Source organism: Engraulis encrasicolus, chromosome 14, assembly GCF_034702125.1.
Source record: "Engraulis encrasicolus isolate BLACKSEA-1 chromosome 14, IST_EnEncr_1.0, whole genome shotgun sequence".
Taxonomy (NCBI): domain Eukaryota; kingdom Metazoa; phylum Chordata; class Actinopteri; order Clupeiformes; family Engraulidae; genus Engraulis; species Engraulis encrasicolus.
Window position 1 is genome coordinate 26,941,647 of NC_085870.1, and position 7,500 is coordinate 26,949,146.

A 7,500-nucleotide genomic window follows, 5' to 3' on the forward strand; every position below is an offset into this window, starting at 1 on the left:
GTGTGTGTGTGTGTGTGTGTGTGTGTGTGTGTGTGTGTGTGTGTGTGTGATGTGTGTGATCAGTAAGCTTTTGTTTTTGAGTTTTGTGTGTGTCCCCATGTCCCCCCACCTTGTTTTTTTTCTTTCTGTGCATTTTTAATCAGTTCTTCATTTAATATTATGTTTTCGAGTCATTGGTGCATCTGTGTATGCGCACATGTATGTGTACACATGCACGTACAGTATGTCAGTAAATTTGCTTACACGTGCCTGAGAATATGTATTATTGCATGTTTGCATGTGCTCAATGAGCTTGTTTGTATGTGCTCAGTGTGCTTGTTTGTGAGCGTGTGCTTACAGTACATGTATGCATGTTTGCGCTTGTGCGTGTGTCCCTGGCCATCCGTGTGCATGTGCATGCATTTCTGTGTGCATGTGTTTATGCGCATGCATGTATATGCATGGTTGTCTCTGTGTTAGCATGTATACTGTATGTGTTCGTGTGTGTGCATGTGCATGTATATGTACGCGTGTGTGTGCATGTGCATGAATATGTGTGTGTGTGAGTGTGTGCGCGCGGGCATGTAAATGTGTGTATGCGTATATGTGTGTGAGTGTGAAGCGGTGTAAGGATAATGTAGTGTGATGTAATAGGCCCCGCTGTGAGATAACGCACGGCTCGGTGTGGTGTGCGGCGTGGTGTGGTGCCCGACTTATGTAAGGAAGAGGAGAGAGGGAAGAGGAGGAGAGGAGAGAGGAAGAGAGAGATGAGCAGAGGAGAGGAGAGAGGGAAAAGGAGGAGAGGAGAGACAGAAGAGGAGAGGAGAGGAGAGAGGGAAGAGACGGACGTGAGAGAGGAGGAGGGAAGAGTAGAGGAGAGAGGGAAATAGAGCAGTGAGAGAGGAGGAGGGAAGAGAAGAGAAGAGAGGAGAGGTGAGAGAGGACAGTCTGTTGCCGTTGGCTGAGTTGAGTTGCCTCGCTTGTGCTTCTCTCCTCCTCACGGTTGTTTTTAATCGCTTGAGAGAAAGACTCTGGGTCATCCCCGAGAGACCAACAGGCTAGGGCTATCCCTCTCCAGGCACTCCATTTTCTTCTCTTTTGTTGTCAACTGGTTTCATCTTTTTTCTGTCTTTGTTGCTATCTTTCTTTACGGATGTCTCTCTCTCACGCTCTCTCTCTCTCATTCTCTCTTTCTCCTTATGTTCTCTTTCGTTCTCTCTCGTTCTCTCTTGTTCTCTCTTGTTCTCTCTCTCTCTCTCGTTCTCTCTCTCTCTCTCTCTCTGATGATAATTACCACTCTGTTTTGCATAAACTAAACTCTTTCACATGTCTCTCTGTCTGTGTCCATATTTCAGCTGTCTGCATGGTACCTCATCAGCCCTGAGCTCCAGCTACAGTAGCTGCCTGTCCTCGGCTGTCCTCAGCTAGGGATGTTCAGCCTCTGGCTCTACCCTACGCTCTCTCTCTCTCTCTCGCCTTCCTTCCCCTGTTGACACTTCTCTGCAGTACCACCAGTGGCCATCAGGGGGTGCTGTGAGATCTCCTCTTGCCTGGGCGTGCGGCGCTGTCCCAGTTTCCCCCCCCCCTCCCCTCCTCTCCCGCCTGCGTGCTGCACGATTCTTGGGCTCTCGCCAGCTCTCAGGCAGCGGTTACATAAGACCTCGCCGTTCTTTCTTTTTTTTTTCTCCCCTTTTTTCTGTTTTTTTCTTTTTCTTTTTCCCTGGAATTCAGACTCTCCACTGATGTGTGACCTTCAGCAGTAATTGCCAATAAAAGTGTGGCAGAGTTGTTTACAGAAAGACACTGGCGGAGACGCGACGAGGCGGGGAGGGAGGACGTACACTGGAAGGAAGGAGCAAAGGCCCGGGTGCAGGCGTGGGAGTGCGGGGGGATGGGAGGGTGGGACCTGGTGTGTGTGCGTTTGTGTGTGTGTGCCTGCGTGCCTGCGTGCCTGCGTGCGCCCCAACACGCTGTGGGTTGGTTTGGGTGGGGTTGAGGAGTTCTGAGAGTAGGGTGTAAATAGGGTGTTGGGATGATTTTTTTTTTTGGGTGGGTGGGTGTTTGGGGTAATTGTCCCATTCGTTTGGGTAAAAACACGAGTGAGCGAACAAACGACACCTGTTAACCGTTTCAGCGCCGCCAGCCAGTCATCCTGTTGATGCCCTGATGTAATGCAGCCAGACTTGAGGAAAACAGGCCATCAAGGTTTCCACAAGCTTCCTGACTGACTGTCTTTCGCTTTCTCTTCCACTCCGTCCATGTCTTTCTTTTTACTTTTTCTCTCTAACCCTCCGGCTTAACTTCTCTTTCTCTGTCTTCACTCTGTGGAGCTGTTTCTTTCTTTTTTTTGTAGCTCATATGCATTTTGTCTGTTTTTCTGTACCTCCATATCTATATCTCTATCTCTGTCTCTTAGCACACACACACACACACACACACACACACACACACACACACACACACACACACACACACACACACACACACACACACACACACACACACACACACACACACACACACACACACACACACACCGCTCTGCTAGCCCATATCTGTGCAGGCCTATGGCCCCTTCTGTTCCACTTGTTTTTCCCCCTGGGGCTTTTTGCGTGAGGAGGAGCACAACTTGTGAGTGTCAGGTCATGATGGCGGGAAGTGAAAAGAAGACAGTGGGTAAAACAGTGCCGTGCAGTGCAATGTAGTAATGTGCAGTCCAGTCCAGTGCAGTACTGTGTAGTGTAGTGTATTGCAGTGCAATGTAGTGCAGTGAAGTGCAGTGCAGTGCAGTGCAGTGCAGTGCAGTGCAGTGCAGTGCAGTGCAGTGCAGTGCAGTGCAGTGCAGTGCAGTGCAGTGCAGTGCAGTGCAGTGCAGTGCAGTGTAGCGTAGCGTAGTGCAGTGCAGTGTAGCGTAGCGTAGCGTAGTGCAGTGCAGTGTAGCGTATCGTAGTGCAGTGTAGCGCAGTGTAGCGCAGTGTAGCGCAGTACAGTACCATGTAGTGTAGCGTAGTGCAGTGCAGTGCAGTGCAGTGCAGTGCAGTGCTGTGCTGTGCTGTGTAATGTAGTGTAGTGTAGTGTAGTCTTGTGCAGTGCAGTCCAGTACTATGTAGTGTAGTGTAGTCCAGTACTGTGCTGTGCTGTGCTGTGCAGTGCAGTGGTGTCTGTTCCCTCTCCCAACCAGGGGAAACACTCCTGAGGCAGCACATTAGAAACTGGCCCTCTTCCCATACAAATTACTACTAGCCTGGTGTGTGTGTGTGAGCACGCGCATTTGTGCGTGTGTGTGTGTGTGTGCATGCACGTGTGTGCCAGCATGTTTGTGTTTGTGTGTGTGCATGCTCATGCATGCATAAGTGTGTGTGTGTGTGTGTGTGTGTGTGTGTGTGTGTGTGTGTGTGTGTGTGTGTGTGTGTGTGTGTGTGTGTGTGTGTGTGTGTGTGTGTGTGTGTGTGTGTGTGTGTGTGTGTGTGTGCTTGCGTGCGTGCGTGCATGCTCACACGCCTGTGTGTGCACGTGCAAGTGTGTGTGCGTGCGTGTGAGAGTATTTTATTAAACTGAAAACACCTGAAAAATGGCTGCAGTGTCCTTGGCTATTCAAAAGAATTTTCAAAGTAACCTTTTTACTAAACCTTTTTACTTTCCCTGGCAGAAGAGACTCTAGTCTCAATGGGACAATCCTGGCTCAATAAAGGATAAAAGAAAAAAAAAAGAAAAACATTTCAGTGTTAAAATCGGACATGCTTGTCAGAAAGCATCTCTGCCAGACATGTAACTTATCTGCATCTGATACACAGATGTCGCAAACACAAAAACACCAGCAGCTGGTTGAGTTCAACTTTTGGCGGCGCACTAGTTGCTGCGGCCCTGGAATCTGTGTACAGTGTATTCTTAAACGCAGTTTCTTTGTCAAATGTATTTGTCAATGACAATGAATAGCTCTTGAATCTTGCATCTTGAACTGTCCAAAGCTTCAATAGCCGCTAGATTGCCTTGACACCTGTTGCTCTGCACTGGCAACACATGAAATAAGCAATAGCATAACATCTGCATTGTTTTTACCAGTACCCCCTCCCCCTTTAAGGTTTTATTTGGTTTTGTACTGTTGCTTTATCATTTTTGGATACTTTCGTTGGGTGTTTAGAAAGGCACGTCCAAATAAAATGGATTTGTTGTTAATTGTGCAATGACATGGAAACATTTAGCCTCGTAGGCGAGAGTAAGCCGACAAAAGCGGCAGAAAATGTGTTTACCAGGCGACTTTTTCTATTACTGCTCCATAGGGTGCAAAACTACCCTTCACATATCCTGTGTGTATGTGTTTTTTCTTCTCTTTGGATCTGTGTGATGACTCGACTGTGCAGGGATATTACGTAGTTAGTTAAATAGTGTGCCAAGCATTGGTTTCACAGTGGTCAATGGTACTGTACCAGACTAATACTTACACCGCATTCCAAATTATTATGCAAATTACATTTTTCATTGATTTTCCTAAATAGTCAATATAAACAACAGTCACCATATTGTTCAAGTCATCAGCCATTAGAGTACAACTCAACTGTCCTTCCAAGGATGACAAATAATAAATAAAACATTTAAATGACCTGTTCCAAATTATTATGCAAAACAGAGTTTCAAAACTTTTTAGTCTTACAAATAACTGAAAACTGTCATCTGTGAAGTCGGAAGCATTAGGAGGTCATCATGAAGGAGTGTACAAGCCCCTCAAAGGCATCGTTGATATCCTTTTTCTGTTTCTTCTTTTACACATATATTTTTTCGAAAATAACTGACCTGTGGGTACATAGTTCTGAGTAAAATAGCTTGAGGAAGTGAACCTGAAAGTGTTACATTTGATTGTGTTTTGTTCTCGCTAATTTCAAAGACCGGATGTGTGTGTGTGTGTGTGTGTGTGTGTGTGTGTGTGTGTGTGTGTGTGCGTGTGTGCGTGTGTGTGTGTGTGTGTGTGTGCGTGTGTGCGTGTGTGCGTGTGTGTGTGTGTGTGTGCGCGCGCTTGTGTGTGTGTGTGTTTGTGTGTGTGTGTGTGTGCGCACACTTGTGTGCATGTGTGTATGTGCATAGTGGAAGTTTTTCAGAGAACCTTTTATTAGGAAGACAGTTAGCTCTTTTTTTTCCAACATCCGAAAGAGGGGAGATTCCTTCTTGGTATCACAATTACTCACACACAACATGTCGTGCGTCAGAGTAATTGAGTTAATTTTAAACTCTGCTACACTTCTTCTCAGCAGCAACGGTGCTTTAGGTCTCGGGTCTAGCCAGCAGCGCTACGGGTACTGCTGCTATTACTGCCGTCGCTACTGCAGCGCTTGCACAGGCAGAGCTCAGCCCTGATTCTCTCTTGATTGCATGCAGTCTGCCCTCAGCTCACCACTACTTTACAGTGGCGGAGCAGTTGCACACAGGGCCCCAGGGCTGATGGGGCCCTCCATACAGCCTGCACAGGTCATAATAGGGCCCCCACCACCTATACGGGAGGGCCCTGGGCCCAGGGGCAAATGCCCTGCTTGCCCCTCCTATAGCTCCACTGCTGCTGCTTTACCACTAAAGCAGCTGCTGATGCTCCTGCGAGCCTGTTTGTGTGATAAGTACACCGCTGATCAGATGCCGTCTAAAAGACGGGGGCTTTCAGTAATTACTCATCTCACCACAACGCGTCTACAATGAGCTGCTGCAACTTCTTTCGTTTCCCCCCCACCCCCCTTTACCTCTCCACCTGATCTTTTTGCATCAGGACATGCCCGTCGTCGCGATGGTATTTGTTTTGTATGGTTGTGTCCCATTTGATATTCTTTTTTTTTTGGTTGCTTTTCTATTTGTTTTTTCTTTCTCACAGTGCACACACCTGTAAAGGTTTGACTTTCTTACGCTGCAGTGTGTCCCTCCGTGCAGCAGCCCGTCTGCCAGATAGCTGGTTTCACTTCTAGTCATCTGTTTAGAAGTGGTGTGCGGTGGCGCCTGACAGGGGTGCCCCTGCACACATACACCTGCGCCCCAAACCCAAATCCACCCCCCCTACCCCTAATACCTCCACCCCAACACGCTAGCCCAGTGGTTCTCAAAATGTGGTCCGGGGACCACTGGTGGCCCGTGACATGAGGTACTTCTCAAGTAGTCCATGAGGGGGGATGATGATAAATGTAGTCAGTTCTAAAACAAGCTTGCTGTGAAAAAGGAACAACTGGAGCACACAGCAGCTTAAACTTTTGCTTTTTTTATTTTATGTTAATAAGCGACTCGATTTTCCATGTTGTTATTTGATCTTCAGAGTCCAAAGGATGATGTGTAGAGTTTCGTCTTAACCTAGCATAGGCTGTATTTGTAACATTATTACAAGCCAAACATCAACTTTCAACCCAATAAGACAGGCCTGTAATTTCAATTTAAAAATGCAATCTGCATCTGCATTTGCAGCATCTAAAACGTGTGCTTGTGCGAGCCCGTCAACTTACTTGGTCCCTGGAAAAAAAAAAAAATGGTTCAAAGTGGTCCTCGATTTGAAAGAGTCTGAGAAACTGAATTGTGCTAGACACTTTGGCTGATTATGATCTGAAATCTCTGAACATCTCGCCCAACTGTTATCTTTTTTTCTCAAGTTCCACAGCCACTTCCCTTTTACCCTCGTGTTCTACAGCGTGATCTATGATCTGAGCAGCTTTCCACTTTTACGCTCATATCTTTAATCTATCTAGTGATGTTGCACAGACCTCATTACTGCAAAGACGACAACTTAGCTCAGCTAGCTTTCAGCACACAGCATTCATGCATCAACACTAACTGGTAGGCCAGGTGTTGTCATGTCTCATGAGAGTTTATGAATGTCCACTGTGGTCACGGTCACAGGTATTTAGCCTTTATGCTTTATATGTCCTTCGTTCCACATAATATAGATGTATGTCACACATATTCATGCTATACGTGTGCATACGTATATTTGTCAGTGTCTTGTGCAGCTGCATCAACGTTTCATTGATTGTTTACTGAAAAGACACAACGTACGCAGCCGCCTTCCCTCCCCTCCCCTCTTCGGCACTCACTGCCTTGTTGCTCGTGCTGAAAGACAAGTGGCATTGTTTGTGAATGAAAGTGGGAGAAGGTCGGGCTTGGGCCAGCACTCGCCTGCCTGGCATGGCCTCATCTCAACCTCATCTCAACCTCGTCTCCCCTCGCCTCGCTACTCCACCAATGGCAAATAAGGCAATGTTTGTTGTGCTCGCCTCACACACAATCTCCCTCTGTCCATTCTCTCTTTTTCTCTGACTGTGTGCGCGTGTCTGTTTGTTTGTTCGGGTGTCTGCATGAGCGTGTGATGATTGTTTGTGTGATTGTATGTGTGTGTGCGTGCACGCATATCTTTGTGTGTTGTGTGTGTGTGTGCGTGTGCGTGTGCGTGTGCGTGTGCGTGTGCGTGTGTGTGTGTGTGTGTGTGTGTGTGTGTGTGTGTGTGTGTGTGTGTGTGTGGACTTGTATGCACACATTTTTGTGTGTGTGGGTGCATGTGTGTGT

At 47.1% G+C, this 7,500-nt stretch overlaps 1 protein-coding gene across 2 annotated transcripts in view; it reads left to right on the plus strand.

Moving 5' to 3' along the window:
- itpr1b (inositol 1,4,5-trisphosphate receptor, type 1b) overlaps positions 1-7,500 on the plus strand; it is a 275,465-nt gene that overhangs the window by 147,345 nt on the left and 120,620 nt on the right. The window lies entirely within an intron of this gene.